This window comes from Sapajus apella, unplaced genomic scaffold, assembly GCF_009761245.1.
Source record: "Sapajus apella isolate SASKATOON/1434 unplaced genomic scaffold, GSC_monkey_1.0 scaffold36, whole genome shotgun sequence".
Taxonomy (NCBI): domain Eukaryota; kingdom Metazoa; phylum Chordata; class Mammalia; order Primates; family Cebidae; genus Sapajus; species Sapajus apella.
The window spans coordinates 14,642,811-14,661,879 of NW_022436976.1; the positions used below are offsets into that span (position 1 = coordinate 14,642,811).

A 19,069-nucleotide genomic window follows, 5' to 3' on the forward strand; every position below is an offset into this window, starting at 1 on the left:
ATTAGAATATAACCCTAAAATACAATGGTGGAGTCAGAAATGTATTATAGCCTTTTTAATCACATCATACACTAGAAATTCTATTTATCGTATTTATTTAGAACCAAGGACACGTGTGTGTACCCATAGGAACAAAGCACTTTAATAAATGTCTTTTATGTTTTTATTTTTGCCTTTGTGGCTTTCAAAGGCTTTCAGTTCATTACTCGTTTTATTTTCTGAATTTGACAGAGCAGAGAAAATCATGAATAGACATTTATGTTATGTATTTAAAGATGACCTGAAATATTAATATGTACAAATCTCATCCCCCATGTTGACAACTCTATGCTTTTCACAGCCAGCAGAATGCAGTCACTAGGTGGCACCTCTGAGCTATATTCTCTGCTGAAGACTCATAAGTGTTCTTTCCATAGACTAATTTGTGTTTGAATTTTGTAATATCTTCTTCCCTCTTATAGCAACATTTCATCAGACTATGATTTGCACTAATCCTTTGAATAAGGGTTGCTCCTATAGACTTAATAGTAACATATTGAAACTGTTCAAACCTACTGACAATTGAAAAATGAAAAATGTAGTCCTTTCCTGGTTGTTGAAACATACTGTGCCACACAATCTGTTTATATTTGAACTTTCATTTGTTTAGGGATGAGGGAGACAGGATGATGTACTTAAGAAATATAGTACAGTGTGATTAGGACACTCTTACTCATTCAAAAGGCCTGAAGTCAAGTCAGTCATGTTTAGGGCTTCAGGCATGTCTCAACTCATTCAGAAACACTGATGAAAAAGCTGTGGCCCCTGTACTCAACAGATCTCATTCCACTGGTAATGTAGACTCTCTATAGTGGAGTGATTGGGCTAGATAATCTTGAACTTTGCTTTCATCTCTTAAATTCTATGAGTTTCCTGTGAACAGGGTACAAAAGCTATATGGGTCTAAATCAGCTGTGAAATTGCTCTGGTATCCTTATAAGCTTAGTTAAATTGACCATTTTCCATTCAGCTGGGTATGTAGTGCTTTTGTACTTGAAATATCTACATTGAATCTAGGACTTTAGAATGAGGAATACATAAATCTCTGACCCCAAGTAAGAGTCCCTGGAAAATAAGCTCAAGTAAATGAAAAGAAATCTACAAATTCCCAAATCAACAGGCTGCTAATTAAGATTCCCTAGAGTGACAAGTCACATCTAACTTGTCCCTTACTCTGGCAGTTTGCAAAAATCATGGATCTCATGCAAACACAGAAAATTTCAATGGGTTTATCTAATCACAGATTAATGAACCATCAACTCCTGCTGGATTGGGGTGGAGTGACAGAAAGCACCTGGTGGCAAATAAAAGCAGGGTAACTTGTACCTTCTTAAGTCATATTTTAAATCACCTTCTCATTTTCTCTGTTTGCACTCCTGTGTTGTCTTTCCCCGCCCCAGCTATAGATTAGTTGATTTCACATGTTTTCACACAATATAGGGTTCACAGTAGGTAGTGCACAGGAGCCAAAACGAGGTACTATTCATTTGGGACATCGGGCTTCCCTTGAAGTGTAAAGAGCAAAGACTTAAACACAATTCTGAATAACCATAAAAGGGTTCTAGGCTTTTGAACTGGAAATAATTCCTAATTAATTATTATAATTAAAGAATGTAGATATTAAGTCATAATCTGCCAATGGAAATCATTGAGACAAAAACCATTTATTGTTTTCCTCCCTTAAGCCCTGTCCAAGAGAGATTTCTCTGGCAGACAAATGCAACCGAGTCTGCCTCAAAAACATCAATGGATTCTTGAGACTAAATCTATTTCCATGCTTACGAAGCAACATTATGAAAACGGAGGGAGGGAGGTCACCATGTCGCCACAGCATGTCAGCACTGCAGTGGAATCCAAATAAAAGGCATTACTATTTATTAGGCAGTTAATCTGTGACAGACACTGTGTTAAATAATTTTAAATCCATTATCTCAGTTAACCATCACGACAACCCCAACATTGGTTATTTTAATCCCAATTTACAGAAGAAACTGACGCTGAGAGAGCTAATAAGTGTGGTCAGAGTTCATCTGACTCCAACTCCTACAAACTTAAAAATTAAGCCAGTTTCTCATCCCACATTCTCACCCATATTTTTAGGGACCTACAAATTCTGTAAAAAAAAATTGAAATTTTGTCTTTTTTGTTTGTTAGATAATCCTTAAATAATCATTTTACCAGATATTTTTTAAAAGACATTTCCTTAGCAGTGAATAATGAGCAAGTTTTAAAAATCCCAAGTATACACACCTAGTCTCAGGTCTATAATTTTTTCATATTTTGTCTTTAAAAGGTATTCCTACACATCTCAGTTTGTAAGCACTGTGTCAAAATGGGCTGCCTAAGACCTTAGTGTGCATATTACTTTGTGATTCACTTGCTGTGTGATCTTAAGCAGGCTACCTAACTTCCCTGAATCTCAGTTTCTCCTATAAAATCGGGATAAAAACATATACCTATTAGGAGTTTGAGATATTTTAAGAAAATATCTACAAATTCTACGTATTTCATAAACATACACATCAGATTTAATATTGGCTTGCCTACAGGAGAAAGATGTTGATCTACCAGAGTTTTTATTACATATTTGGGAATTGGCATGTATTCTTTAGTCTGTTCTGAATTTATGCAGTAAGAGTCCCTTATACAATTTTATCCACACATGAACACAATAAAAATAGGTTTCTGGTCCCACATAACTGAGAACCAGACCCTAAATAATGGCAGATTCTCCGAGATGAAAACCACCCTGTGTGATTTTCCTCATAACTCATTTTTTTGAAAGGTGAAGGTAGGGATAGATTTCTGTATTACTCAAACAGAAAATAGGTGGAAAAATATATTCAGCAAACTACTGTACTAAATTTGCCTAGTTAACACCAAAAAATCTCAGATTTTAAGTTTTTGAATATGTAGTATAATTATAAGGTAATAAAATTGATTTCTGTAAGATTCATCTAAATTCACCGTTTCTAAGTTGTATCTCTACTTGTATCCATAAACTATTCTGTCAAGAGAAATTATTTAATCCACCATATTGACTAGTGTACTATAATTATCTGTATTCCTTGTCAATGTTGTATATATGGTAAAACTATTAGTTTCTTGATAATTAAGGTAAATATACTAGTTTCTCTTATATCTTATTCCTGTAGCTTATTTATACCTTTAAAAATTCATTTAGCATTTATGCTTTTGTTTCTAAGTGCTACTTAATTTAGGAATGTTATACATAGTTTTCCTATCAACAGGTGTTATAAAAATGTTGTGTGTTGCCACTAATGCTTTGCCTTTACTTGAGCCTCTGCTGCACAACTGAACATAATACATACACTGTTCTCAAACTACATAGCATAACATTTAAAAGATTGGAAATATAGAACAAGGAAGAGGACAGATTCCTTTTACTTGAGTACAGTCCTGTTATCACAAGATAATCTGCTTCCATTTTCACTTTTGTTTAGTAAAACATTATGTTAATTTGTTAACAATTTGTGTACTTTTTAAGTAAACTCTAGGGACAAAGTATTTTTACATTTAATATTCCCAACAGAGAACATTTCATATCAGAAAAGATTCATTTGAATGTAATTAGCAGTTATTTTTAAAACATAACACTGGATTCTACAGAAAGGAAGAAAGATTTGTATGTTGAGAGGATAATATTGGTTTCATTTGAGAATAAAGACTATTCATAGTACTTTAATTAAACAAGATATTATGGAGTTTCTCATGCGTCATATCATTTACTTGCATCTAAAATTTTAGTATTTCAAACTTTTTACACATTTCTAATAAATCTGCCTAAGTTTTTAGAATATAATTATACTATAGGTTTTATAATATGAACCTAAATTAGATGTATTCTTTGACTTTTTTTATTCTAAAATTCTGCTGTAGAATTTGGCCAATTTAAGTTTGAAAATAAAGGAAGAAAGATGGGCCTCATTATGTTTTCTCAATACATGGTTATTCAGATCAGTTATATTTAATATTGACGCTGTGTGTCTTTAATCTTTCCAGTGCAAATACAGCTGCTGATACTTTGTGACCATAAGAATATTAACAAAGGAACATATTGCTCTTTGATTCAGCTTATCTCAACACAACCATAAAAGCAGTTCCTATCAGTTGATTCATTTCACAACATCCTGACATTGATCTACATAGAATCAATAAGTAAAAGTAATGCTTCAATTCTGTGGAACTTCCAGGGAAGTACCTGGGCTCTTAGAAGCCTAGACTCTTTCCACTGTATTTAGTTGAGCCTCTGATGCACAATTGAATGCAATATATATGATTTGTAATAGTGAAACAAAGGCTTTAGAAGACAGAGGGGAATGTATATACTTCATAGCAAATGCTGGTCTTGTAACATATTTTGAAAAAAAATGGTTCTGGTAATCAACTAGATTTAGAGACCCTGCATACTCTATCATTGTCTTAAAAATGTAAGTTATGCTTGAAAAACATTAAAGATTCTGAGAACTTCTAATAAAAAGCATGATAACCTGTTTAATTCAGGATTCTCAAAACTTACTTGAAGAAGGAATAGTGCCTTTCCTTTCTTATTAATGAACATGCAGTTTGCAGAGCATATTATGCTGAATGCTGGTGTCAACTGCAGTTAAAATGGCTGAAAAGCAGTCAAAATGCTGTCTTAACCATCTCTCCTCCAAGGCACCCTCTAAAAGTTCCTGGTAGCCTGGATCTGCAAAGTTATCAAGTTAACCCTGGAAGTCTGCCCTAGACTTGGAGAACATTTTAACATTGTTTGAGGCCACAAGAGTTTTACTGACTACATCATGCCTTGAGAGACATTTCACAGCCTGAGAAAACTATGAGTACCCTCAATGTACCAACTTTCCAGTCTGAGTGTATCTTCCATTTTCAAAGTATTTCATCTCTGACTGTGAGAAACACACATTCACCCATCCAGACCCAAAGAAGGGATTCGGAGACCCAGAGAACAGCTGAAGCGAGACTTCTAATGGCAGTCTTGCAAGATCAGGTGTCTGGTAGGCAGGCACACCTGGGGCAGTGACAGCAGGCAATTTATCTCCTAGTACACAAATCCTTCCCCCAGTTCCTCATTGGTCAAGTACAATGGGGTTGCAATCTTCCTTGATGTCACCTAAGTTTCATTATCCCCCTTATAAAGTTATACCCCGTCCTCTTCCCTGCTTAAGTTTCAATTTCCCAATAATGAAACTTCCTTCCCTTTTTTGGGCTGACCCCTCCTCCACATTCTGTTTGCCTATTGTGACCCTCTAGGTGCATGAGCCATGCGGTTTGTTACATTTGCAGGCTAACTGCCAGTACTTAGATTTATCATGCCTTGAAAATGGACCATTTAAAACGATTTCTTGCAAATTTCCTCCTCTTTCCTATTTACTTTCTTTGGTCTCATTTTCATTCGAACCCTTTGGTTCTTGAATCACAGTAGAAATTGTTTACATTTTTCCTCACAGGAGAGTGTGTTTAATTTGGTTTTTAATAATAGTAGGTTATTTTGCTAGTAAGTTATGGGCATTTGGTTATTAATAGCTGTTTTAATTTATCTCTGTGCTAGTCCCCTTACACAAGGGATGATACAACATCCCACTGCTGTTAAGACTCATGCCACAATTATGAGAGATACAAGAATTGACACTACCATGCCTTTTTATTTTCCAAACCAACCTTGTAGCCAACCCATTAATGGGTCATTAATTCCAGCATTTTCTGCCAGTTAGTTGGCCAGAGTTGTCAGTCCTTGTAAAGCTTTTGTGATGGTCCTATCTGGGGCAGTATTGCTCGGAATGAAAGTACAACATTTCCCACCCAACTTAACACAGAAGAGTGCTGTCTTAAACCCAGCGGCTATTTGGATTCAGGCCTTAAACTTATTAGGCAACCCCCTAGGGACTCCTATTGAGTTAACATATATATTGAGATCAAAAGAATTTGTTAGATCTCTCTAGTTTAAGTGGCCATGTGGGTATTTTATGGAATGCCAGGGTGAAGGGAATGGCCAATCGGAATGGCCATTTTTGGTTATTTTATGGAATGCCAGGGTGAAGGGAATGGCCAATTGGAATAAAGCATAAGTTCCGGTCCAATTGGATGGTAAGAAGTTATACAGAGGTTCCTTTTCCCACAATGCCACCAGAAATTAGCCCGGGGTATGTGGAGAGCTGAGTAATTGACATTGTCTGACTCATCAGTGACATTTAGGATTTGGGTACAAGACAGGAGTCACCCTACGGGCTTACTGAACTCTGCCCCCTGCCTAGAGAGGCAAGAGAAGTGGTTCATATTTCCTACAGAAAACTAGGGGATTGCTCTGGGATCTGATCTCTGCAGTGTGAGAAAGAGAAATGACAGACTCTTACAAGTAAAAGTCTTATTTCCCCGTGCATGCTTGTCCTGGTATAGAGCCAACGTGCAGTGCATTCCTTTAGGATTGTTATCTCATCCTAGGGGAAATGGAACCACCTGTGCCTGAGGTTGTCCCACAGCACACGTGTAGCAGTTACTCTTCTTGAGGGCTTGTATCAAAAATCGACCCATTCGACCCAGGCATTCACATCCCCATACCCTGTCTCAATTTCTAAGATTCACCTTTACCTTATTTTTACCCTTTTAAAGTCATTATTTGGTGGACTAAAGTGTTTATTAGGGTTTGGGGTTGGAGTAGTTCCAGGCAAATGGGAAGCTGAGTTCTTGATTAGTTTAAGAACAAGTTGCCCTAGGGAGTCTTTCCCTGTGACCTCTGCCCTCACCCATATACCGGACATGCTACTTTTGGTTCTTGGTTTAGAATTGCTGGATTGTTAGTGGTGATGAGTATAGGATTGCATTCTAAATCCTGTCAGTTATCTGATTGGGAGTCCTTGGACAGATGTAGTTTATTCTTTAAGGGTCTCCAGCTTGGAGTTACCCACCCCATGTTTACTGCCTAACCCTGAAATTGGGTAGTCCACCATATATTATCCCAGCTGGGCCAGGGTGATGCCCTACTGTAACCCATATCTGGTTCAGGGCAAAGATATTTATCTGCCTGCTAGAGCTGTCTCTGATTTTCCAAATTCCCACCGGGTAAGACCTGGCAGGCATCAAATCTTTTTTTTTTTTTTTTTTTTTTTTTTAATATGGAACGTTTAATGAATTTGTGTGTCATCCTTGTTCAGGGGCCATGCTAATCTTCTCTGTGTTATTCCAATTTTAGCATATGTGCTGCCGAAGCGAGCACAGCATTAAATCTTATAGTTTGAGGTGCTGCCGTTTTCGTTACATTAATTACCAACCTGATTGGGTAGAGAGGAGTCCTCTGCCAGTTTCCATTTTGACCTTTTGCTTTTTGTATAGTAGCCCACCCAAGCCATATTAACTTTCAGAAATGGGGCCAGCCCATGTTTTCTTTTTAGATTTTTCTCAAAATTAACTTCAAGGGTTCCTTGGGTGACCCATGGACTTTCTATTGGTCTTTTTCCCTTCCTCCTGGGATCTCTTTTCCTAGTCCCTTGACTCAAGTGTGGTGAGTCCACCCCCGTCCAGCTGTTTGCATGGTCACATTTAGTGGTCAGGAGCACTTAATAGGGATATCCCCTGCTAGGGTAGAGCTTGTCTTCTTTGCATGTTTTAATTAGCACCAAGTCACCAGGCTGGAAGTGGTGAACCACAAACTTAAGAAGCAGAGTTTGAGTCAGAAGTCCTTTTAACCTAAGGGATGACAGGGTGGAGGATATGGCCAGTATACAATTTCTTAAGAATTGGCTGGGTGTGGCGGCTCACGCCTGTAATCCCAGTACTTTGGGAGGCTGAGGTAGGCGGATCACGAGGTCAAGAGATTGAGACCATCCTGGCCAACATGACGAAACCCCATCTCTACTAAAAAATACAAAAATTAGCTGTGTGTGGTGGCATGTGCCTGTAATCCTAGCTACTTGGGAGGCTGAGGCAGGAGAATGGCTTGAACCGGGGAGGTGGAGATTGCAGTGAGCCAAGACCAACAAGATCAAGCCACTGCACCACTCCAGCCTGGTAACAGAGCGAGATTCCGTCTCAAAAAAAAAAAAAAAAAAAAAAAAAGAATTGATTCTTGGTTTACATAGTAGTGAGATTTGTAGCTCTTCCCAGCTATGGGATCACATATAATAACTTGTAGGGAGACAATTCCAAGTCATTTTTGGGGGATGAGGGGGGAACGGGCTATCCTAATCCTAAGAAATGCTATTGGAAGACATCTGATTCAAGGCATTTTAGTTTCTAAGATTAGTTTGGTGATATGCTTTTTGAGAGTTTGATTGATTCTTTTTACCTTTCCAGAGAAAGGGAGGTGCCAAGGAGTGTGATAATTCTATCTAATTTGTAAACTTTTTATAATTCCCCTTAACACTCTTGAGGTAAAGTGGCTCCCATTCTCTGAATTAATATTTTTCACCAGGCCAAATCTAGGTACAATCTGTTCTAATATTATTTTGACCACGTTCCCAGCACTGGCTATTGGAAGAGGAAAGGCTGCCACCTAGCCAGAAAGGTGATCTGCAATTGCCAGTGACTACTTTCATTTTCCTACTTTGGGCATTTCTGTGAAATTTACTTGAATGCTTTGAAATGGTCTTAGTTCAGGAGGTCTTCCTCTCATGGCCTGTTTTTTAACTACCTTTTTGTTTATCCTTTGACAAGTTATGTAACTTTCACATGCTTGTTTAGTGAGGGTATAAATCCCTATCCACCCGTGATTCCTAAATATTACATTACACAGAGCCTGGTGTAATAGCTCCCTTTGAATAATATAGATGTTAGGGTATTTTTGGTTTTTTTGGGGGGGATTTACTTATTATTTCTTTTCCATATAGGAAGTACCCTATTCCCATCTATAGTTCAAGTGACGCCTATCCTAATTCTTCCTTCTCCTCTCTGGTAAACTGGGGCCTTAATGCTACACTAGGAATGTCTGGGATCAGGCTAAGTGGTCTAATTTTTGCATTCAGGGAAGCTTGCTTAGAGCTTCATTTGCAACCATTTTTCTACAGCATTTATAGTAAAAAAAGTCCCTTTTTGATGACCATTTACATGAACTACGGCTACCTCTGCTGGAAGCAGGAGCCTTTTTAAAACCTGTTTTTGACCAGCTCCCCTGTACTGATTCTTTTCGCCTGCTATTTATTAGACTGCTTTGTTTGGGTTTTTTTTTTTTTTTTTTTTTTTTTTTTTTTTTAAACAGAGTATCGATCTGTCACCAGGCTGAAGTGAAGTGGCGCAATCTCGGCTCACTGCAGTCTTGGCTCACTGCCATCTCCACCTCCCATATTCAAGCAATTCTCCTGCCTCAGCCTCCCGAGTAGCAGGGATTACAGGTGCGCACCACCACACCCAGCTAATTTTTTGCATTTTTAGTAGAGACAGGGTTTCACCATGTTGGCCAGGATGGTCTTAACCTGCTAACCTCGTGATCCACCTGCCTCAGCCTCCCAAAATGCTGGGGTTACAGGCGTGAGCCACTGCACCCGGCCCAGATTTTTTTTTTTTAAGTGTGTACTATACCACAAGCATATTTAGAATCAGTATATATAGTGTCTTCTTGGCCTTCAAGGACCTTTAGGCCTGGTTAAAAGGATATAATTTAGAGATTTGGGCCAACTGGCCATTAGGTAATTTGCCTTTCTCACATAAGGAGTGTTTATTTTCATCAATGACATCATAACCATTGTGGTGTTGCTGTTGTTATATATAGTTGTCGTTTTTTGTCTATCACTTGGGAGGACCCATTCACAGATAGCCTTATCCCATCAATGTAGTGGAGCTTCCCTAAGATCTGGGCTAACTTTGGTTTTGTATTGTATGATATCTAAGCAGTTACGGTCTGATGTCTTTTGTTCCCCTCTCCTTTCCATAGGAAACTGGCTGGATTCAGGCAAGTATTTGTTGTTATGACCAAATCATTTTTTTCTAGTATTATGACTTCATATTTTAGAACCTGAGAATCTGTTAACCATTTCCTGGCTTTTTGGTTTAATATATTCCTGACCTGGTGTGGGGTGCTTAGTATTAGGGCCCCACCAAAGGTTAGCTTTCAACTCTCCTCTACTAGCAGGGCTGTGGCAGCTTCTGTTTGCACACATTTGGACCACCCCCAAGAGACAGGATGGAGAAGCTTGGAGACAAAAGTAACAGGTTGCCTCTTTCCTCCCCAATTCTGAGTGAGCAGCCCAAGGCCATGCCTTGGTCTAGTGTTATAAACAGATAGAATTGTTTTTCTAAGGATGGGAGGGCTAGGACCAGGGCTGTAATAAGGGTCTGCTTTAGGTCTTTCATTGCCTAAATTTTCTCTGCAGAGCATTGCAAGGGATTGGGTTCCTTTTTCAGTAACTTTAGATACAGAATTTTTGTCTTTTAAGCATATGAATTAATCCACAACCTACAGTAGCCAGTCAAACCTAAAAATTTTTGGAGTTCTCTCTGTCTTAGGCAAAAGCAGACCCACTATTCCTGATATTCTTTCTGGGTTTATTCTCCGCATCCCTACTAATCAGGTGTCCTAAATATTTAACTTTTTTCCCCCTACAAATTGCAATTTATTCTTAGGATTTGCAATCTCCTTTCCCTTAGGAAATTAAGTAAGCTTACAGTGGTTTCTGATACCTTGGCCCTTCTCTCCTCAGAAATTAAAAGATCATTTATATATTATAACAACTGAATTGCCCTGAAAGGTTGGAATTCCTCCAGGACTTCTAAGGTTTGACCAAATAAACCTGAGGCATGCATGAAGCCTTATGTCAGCACAATCCAGTGGTATTACTGTTTTCTCCCAGTTATAGGATTTTCCCATTTAAAGGCAAAGAGGTCCCTACACCTAAAGTCGAACCCAGAATGCATCTTTTAGATCCACCACACTGAACTGCTTATGTTTATAGTAGTATCTTACCTAAAGAGGGTGTAGGGGTTAGGCACCACAGGGTGACAGGTCTCAACAATTTCATTTATAGCCCTTAGATCTTGCACCAATTTATACGACACATTAGGCTTTTTGACTGCGAGAATTGGAGTTATTGTATGGTGACATGCAGAGTTCTAATAGTCCTTCTTCAATGAGTCCCTTTTTTACCAGTTGGAGACGTTTTCTCCCTTTAATAGAAATGGGATGTTGTTTTTTGCAAACTACATCTCCTGGCTGTTGTAGTTTAATCTGTAAGGGTGCCCTGCGAGAATTGGAGTTATTGTATGGTGACATGCAGAGTTCTAATAGTCCTTCTTCAATGAATCCCTTTTTTACCGGTTGGAGACCTTTTCTCCCTTTAATAGAAATGGGATGTTGTTTTTTGCAAACTACATCTCCTGGCTGTTGCAGTTTAATCTGTAAGGGTGTGATTTTTAACCATCCCCTGTTGCCTTTCCTAACCCAGACAAGGGGATTAATTTTTTTTTTCCTCCTCCTCTGTTAGGAGGCCCACCTTTACTTTTATTTGTCCTTCCTCTATTCCTGATCCTAAACCCAATCTCACAATCATGTTTTAACCCAGGAGATTAGTTCCTGCTTCAGGAACATATAACAGTGACTCCTCAATTTGTTCAGGTCGCAGTCCAATTAACATTTTCTTGAATATTGGAACCTGAAATCCCTCCCTTTTTACTCCTAACACTGTCAGGTTTTTTTTGTTTGTTTGTTTGTTTGTTTTTTAGTTTTATGCCACTTGGTTGGTGAATCAGGGAGGAGCGAGCTGCTCCAGTATTAACCCAAAATGTTACTTCTTCCTCCAATCCCACCTTTAAATTTAGTAAGAGTTCCTGGTGGGACCTACTCAGAAGGAACCCCTAAACCCTCTAGTCTTCATTAACAGTTATGAAGGGGATTACCTTTTCTTCTTTATTCCATTCAGAACATTTTCTTTTAAAATGTCCTGGCTTTCTAACTTGTAACATTTACTCACAGTCTTAGGAGGCTTTTTCCTGCATTTCTCATCTTCTCTGTGTTGAAATCTGTCATTCCCTTGTCTCCTTTGAGAGGGATCTTGATGGAGCCTTTTTTGGACTACCTTTTTCCCAGTGGAAACTATGATTTTTGCTTTTTGTTTCTGATTTTCTTCCTCTCTCCTTACAAAGACTGTCTGAGCTTCCCTCAGTAATTCCTCAGTCAGTTTCTCATTTCATTCTTCAATCTGTTTTTCTAATTTTTTATAATGTTAGGCCAGCTCTTAGTTACAAAATTAACCTTTAAGAGGCCTGGCCCTACTGGGTCCTCTGGATCTAATTAGGAGTATTTTTTTTCCCCATCTAATCTCTGAGCCTCTGTAGGAATGCAGATGTTGTTTCCTCTTTTTCTTGTTGAATCTTGTATGTATTTGAGACATTTTGTGTCCTAGGAGTGAACTCTTTTATCCCTTTATTAGTTCCCTGAGCTCTTGCATTTGGGCCTAGTCCCTGGGATCATTATTATCTCATTAAGGATTAATATTTGGAAATTTCGTTCAGCTGGCAAGACTTCTTGCCCAGGAGGGTGTTGCCTATCCCAGATGGTTATGGTCGCTTTCCTAATTATTTCCCTTTTTTCTCCTGTGAACAGGATATTTCTGATAGACATCGTTTTAGCCACATATGAAAGCTGAGTCCTAGGAATTGGTCCAGCTGGTCTGCTAAACTGAGGGGATCTTCTGGGAGTGGTTTTATTTCCTTTTTGAAATTCCTAACTTCAGTACTTGTAAGAGGAACATTTACAAAGCTAATACCTACCTGTGCTATGGGAACTTCCCTAAGGGAGTACATTCTAGATGCCTGCTATGTGGAAGGGATAGGGAAGTTCTCAACATCCCTCTTACACTGTTCTAATTCTTTTCTTCAATTTGAATAAGGATTTAAAGGAGCAGTTGGTTTGGCTTCCCCATGGTCTCCAGGTCATTCTTTCTCTAACCCTTATTCTGCCCCTTGATCTTCCAGTCCCCTGTGTTGTGAGACATATAGAGGGGACACATGACAGGGGTTCCCAGGGCTTTTCACTGGGTGAAGGATTTTTACTAGGCTCTTCTTCTTTGATGGAGAACATGGGGGCTGATTCCATGATCCAGCAGAAAACATAGCCTATCTCTTCTTGTGAGGATGGGATTTTATTATTCACATAGAGAATTAAAGCTTGGCACACCCAAGCCTCATTTGAGCCCAACCTAAGCCAAAAGACCAAAGGCTTACAAGTGGGGTCTTTGGGCCAGATAAGACAGCAATACTCTATTACCTTTTGCTTTTCCTTGTCCCTGGTTTGAGGGTTGTCCCTCCAAACCTGCAACATTCTCCCCAAAGGACTATCTGGGGGAATGTCATAGAGAGTCTCTTTGGCTCCCTCTTTCTGTTGTCCCCTAGGCCTAGATTTTCTGTTTCCTATTTTTGATCAGCCTGTGTCTGAGCTTTTCCTTTGTACTCAACTCCCCTACTGGAGGTTTCCTGCACACCCTGAGAATTGCTTTGGGTGTCTCTGGCCATTTCCCTTACGGGAAGACAGAACTGTGGATTGGGACTTCGCACTTGTTTCATATCCAGGGTACATCTCAGGCACACACACACTCGACCTACGAACATGCTAAACCACCAAGGCTGGACTTATAGTCCAATTTTCCTACCTTGGTTCATGTACAAGGTTGCCTGGTGGCCATGGTGCCCGCTTCTTGTGTCACCTCTGCTGCCTCCTGAATAACAGCCTCGGGTTTGTCTATGGCCTCCGCGGGAAGCTGGGAAATTCAGACAGAGTGGGTACCTAAATCTGGTGGGATGTACCTCCCCTCTCTGCCAGAGTTCCACTCCATGAAGGCACAGATATCCCAGACAAGCCCCCAGGTTTGTGAGAAATACACATTCACCTATCCAAATCCAAAGAATGGACTCAGGGACATAAAGAACAGTGGAAGTGAGACTTTTAATGGCAGTCTTGCAAGATCAGGTGTCTGGTAGGCAGGTACACCTGGGGCAGTTACAGCAAGTAATTTATCTTCTAGTATGCAAGTTCCTCATTGGTTGAGGACTATGGGGTTACAGTCTTCCTGGATGTCGCCTAAGTTTCATTATCCACCTTATAAGATTATACCCCATCCCCTTCCCTGCTTAAGTTTCAATTTCCCAATAATGAAACATTCTTCTCTTTTATGGGCTTACCCCTCCTCTACCATCTGTTCACTTATTGTGACCTTCTTCTAGGTGCCTGAGCCAAGAGGTTTGTTATATTTGCAGACTGACTACCAGTACTTAGATTTATCATGCCTTGAAAATGGACCATTGAAAATGTTTTCTTACATGACCAAATAACCATAGGGCACATCTAATTATATATTCAATTTACAATAATCTGAAGTTTAAGTAGAAACACTTTCATTTCACCCTTGTTTATTTCAATGTATTTTGCCTCCAGAAAGTTGGACAAAAATTCAGTAGAGTTCCATACACATGCCAAAATGTTTATCAATGTTTAACTTTTGAATGAAGCAATTAATATGCTTTATTTCAAGAAATAATTCTGTGCAATTTATAACTGTAATATACTCTACCTAGGGTAAACATATAAAAGAACTTTACATATATTTTATTCTTTTTATCTGTAGTTATGCTACATGAAATTTCTTGTTTATATTTTTTATGAACATTATCTTTTCACACTCACATTGTTGTAGATTTTGGCATTCTTTGACATGTCACTAGTGAGTGGACATACTTCTATCAACATAGAATCACTGATAATTTTAATTTGTAGAGGGCACATAGAAATCTGCTAGTCTTTATTTTACAGATAGATAAACTAAAATTTTCCACCTCTCAATGACTTTTCTAGAGTCATGCAGCTCTTCGTAGTAGTCAGGTTATAGAACATAGGTTTAACATTTCCCAATCCAGGGAAAATCTATTTTACAACCCAAGAAAATGATATTTTTCATCAATATTTCAAACTGTGGGATCTTTCAGACTCCAAATTGCATAAAAATTTATGTTGAGGCCAGGCACAGGTAATCCCAGCACTTTGAGAGGCTGAGGTGGGTGGATCACAAGGTCAAGCGATCAAGACCATCCTGGCCAACATGGTGAAACCCTGTCTTGACTAAAAATACAAAAATTAGCTGGGTGTGGTGGTATGCACCTGTTGTCCCTGCTTCTTGGGAGGCAGAGGTAGGAGAATCACTTGAACCTGAGAGGTGGAGGTTGCAATGAGCTGAGATCGCACCGCTGCACTCCAGTCCTACAACAGAAGTGAGACTCTGTATCAAAAAAAAAAAATTTATGTTGAAAATAGTTACTTCATAATAAGGTTAAAGTTCATTTTATTCATTGAATCACAACTAATGCATAACAAATAATGCATTTATTTAAAGGAAAATATGCCATCATTGATTTAGAAATATAAATCATCTATATATGCCAAGTTATTAAAAAGTTACGTGTTTATCATAAATCAACTCATTATTAGATCTCTAACAGAAATGTGTATGTGCGCACACATGCCTGCACATTAATGTATAGAGTAATAGATAATAATAAATACATTGAAAATCTGATATTCATTCTTTGCTGTTATTTGCATATTAATGTCAATGTTATTGTGAAATAAGACGAATCTGTGACAATTTTCAAGACCACATAAGAAAGTTACAATACAATGTTTCAAATTAATGTGTTTAAACATATAGTTGGCTCTCTGTCTTTGTGGGTTCTGCATCTGTGGATTCAATCAACCACAGATGAAAAGTATTCAAAAAATAAAATAATAAACAAATTAAAATAATACAAATAAAACATGTAGTATAACAACTATTTAAAGAACATTTACTTTTTATTAGATATTATAAATAATCCAGAGATGATTAAAAGTAGATGGTAGGCTATGCATTAGTTACATGTGTATACTACACCATTTTATATAAGGGACTTAAGCATTCACAGAGTTTGGTATTGCCAAGGGTCCTCAATTTAATCCTCCATGGATACTGAGGGACAAGTATACTATTAAGCTGCCCTACAAACATTAAGTGCTGATAGACCTTAAGGAAAAGTGTACTTCAGTTGGCTGAAATGATGAGGGAGAATTTTGAGGATACGGTGGCATTTCATCTGATGTTTGGAAGTTCAAAAAGATTTACACAGGCAAAGAAGATCAGACCTTTTTATGTAACATGAAGAAATTGATTAATTCCAAAAATCAAGATAAAATCCCTGTCCAAACTGAATTTTTGCTTTTTAAATCTTACTAAATACTAAAAACTAGAATCCTGGTGGAAAGTTCAGACTAAGATAAAATGAAGAAAGTGATTATTGTCATTTTCTCATTTAGATGATTCTATAGGTCATTAATTTGGCCATACATAGCTTTATTCATTCTGATCCTGACCTGACCCTCATAGCTAGAGAGAAAACATATTTAAACCAAGCAGTCATTGGCAATAATATATCCAACATAATTGTTACCTTATTAAATTATGACATGGTGAGTTAAACAAAATGTACCTACAAACAATTTTCTTGAAGTATATTTATATATACAGGAGAAAGACCACAGAAACTGTACAAACTAATTCTTTTGGTATTACATTTGATTCTTTGAATTCATAAAATATCCTTTATTAAATAAGCCTTTTAAGTTGTGTTTATAAAATTGAATTTTAATTCATTAAAGAGAAGCATATTGCACATCATTATGATAGCTATGATTGGCAGTTTGGTAAGACTCGGTGTTGAAGCAAGATGCTAGTTAAATAGTTAATGGCCTATACATTAATGACATTTATTATGGTGAAATATTTTAATTCAAATGTTTTGATAAAATGTGGTACATACTTTTATTTTGTGGGTGCTTTTTTTTTTTTTTTTTTTTTGAGACAGAGTCTTACTCTGTCACCCAGGCTGGAGTGCAGTGGCGCAATCTCGGCTCACTGCAACCTCCACCTCCCAGGTTCGAATGATTCTCTGGCCTCAGCCTCCCAAGTAGCTGGGACTACAAATGCATACCACCACACCCAGCTAATTTTTGTATTTGTAGTACAGACGGGGTTTCAACATATTAGCCAGGATGGTCTTGATCTCATGACCTCATGATCTGCCCATGTCACCCTCCCAAAGTGCTGGGATTACAGGAATGAACCACCGCTCCCGGCCCAGGTGAATTGTTTTTCTATCACCAATAGATTGCACTAGATCTGGAATGACAAATAGGTCTCATTCTACCTGCCTAGTCTTATTGATTGGTAGTGAACATCTGATGCAAAGGTTAAGAAGGATCATGTGGCTCAGGGCTCATGAAAAAATGATTCCTTCCTTCCTTCCTTCTTTCCTTCCTTCCTTTTCCTTTTTTTTTCCTTTTTGAGACGGAGTTTTGCTCTTGTTGACCAGACTGGAGTGCAATGGCACAATCTCGGCCCACCACAACCTCTGCCTTCTGGGTTCAAGTGATTCTCCTGCCTCAGCCTCCTGAGTAGCTGGGATTAAAGGCATGCCCCACCATGCCTGGCTAATTTTGTATTTTTTTAGTAGAGACAGTGTTTCTCCATGTTAGTCAGGCTAGCCTCCAACTCCTCAGTTGATCTGTCTGCCTCAGCCTCCCAAAGTGCTGGGATTATAGTCATGAGCCACCACACCTGGCCATACTTTCTTCATGGTAATGATATAGGGATAATGTCAGGGCTCAGGAAGAAATGATACTGGGATAAGGTTATAATATTGCTATCCTCATGGGATTATAAGCAGTCATGAAGTTAGGAACATTGTGTTCTTTGTCACATTTTGAGTGCCTAAAATAATTCCCAGCACATGGTAAATACTAAAATATAATGTATAACTATATATATATATATACACACACACATATATATATGTATTGTACACACACACGTATTTTACACACATATAATTATGTGCAAGGAATAGAGGAAGGAGAATGGCAGAACACATGGTACATATATGCCTTCTCTGCACTAGGTGATTGTAAACTGCCAAGATCTGTAAGTCAGAATCCTCAAGCATGTGTAGAAATAGTATCTGGACCATTTTTAAAATGAAATTTCAGAATGTAAAAAATAAAAACTGGCTTATACATATGGAAAGATGTCATAAACCCAATAAATCCCAACAAGAGATCTGATTTCCAGACCATTCTGTTAGATGCCTAATGAAAGTTCATTTTGTCACATAGAAAAGAATAAACTCTTGCTGAAAACTAACATTACTTAAACTTTTAAAAAAGAGAGAAAACAAAGCTGAATTCAGAATTTTTCTCAAGGTCTTTGCATGTATGTTGCTGCCTCGGAAGTCAGTAGTCAGCAGAGGATTTCTCACTGGTAGGAAATGGATTTGCCTTTGAAGCGACTTTGGATAAATCTGGCTGCATCTAAGAGATGAAAATGATGGAAGCCAAGAGACCTGGCAGGCAGCTGGGTAGTGGGCACCCCTACAACTATCTCTACTGAATATATTCCCTATAGTGAAGTAGTGACCTTCAGGTCTCCTATGATTAAGGCGAATGATCTTAGGAGTGGTCATGAGTATGCACATTGATTGGGCTTGGCAGATTGCATAATCAACTGCAAATTAGCTTTTGGAAATGACTGGCTATTCCCAGTGAGCGGAAGAAATGGAAGCTAGGGGATCTGGCAGACAGCAGGTAGCCATAGCAGCTGTATGAGTTACAGTCCCATAATTTTATGATGAAGAGAGCCAAGCCTGGACCTTTCATAGCTGTGCTTTTCATTTCTGATATTTGGAGGAATTGCAGGATGGAGCTGCACACCCAAGCAATTTACCCTCAGGGTAGCGGTAAAGCAGAGTGAAAAAGTCTTACTTATATTGGTACACCTCCTGAAGCATGATATGCACATCCTTTTTCTTTATATCCGGAAGAAAAGCACAACATCTGCTCTACTGATAATTAGAAACCAGGCTTGTCTGATAAAAGGATACTAATTTTCACTTCATAGATTAATAGACCTTGGGAAGTCAGCAAGTCCATCACACTATCTTACTGCAGAATCCTTCCTAAACCAGAAGGAAGTGTTTGAAAGAGATATAGGCATGTTTTACAATATCATAA

The 19,069-nt window shown here is 38.3% G+C and overlaps 1 protein-coding gene and 1 non-coding gene across 3 annotated transcripts in view; one reads left to right on the forward strand and one right to left on the reverse strand.

Moving 5' to 3' along the window:
• Positions 1 to 19,069, forward strand: part of NEGR1 (neuronal growth regulator 1) — a 930,734-nt gene that overhangs the window by 811,903 nt on the left and 99,762 nt on the right. The gene's annotated exons all lie outside the window — the stretch shown is intronic.
• On the reverse strand, positions 7,167 to 7,273 carry LOC116564178. Its single transcript, XR_004274769.1, has one exon. It is a non-coding gene; the product is annotated as a U6 spliceosomal RNA (small nuclear RNA).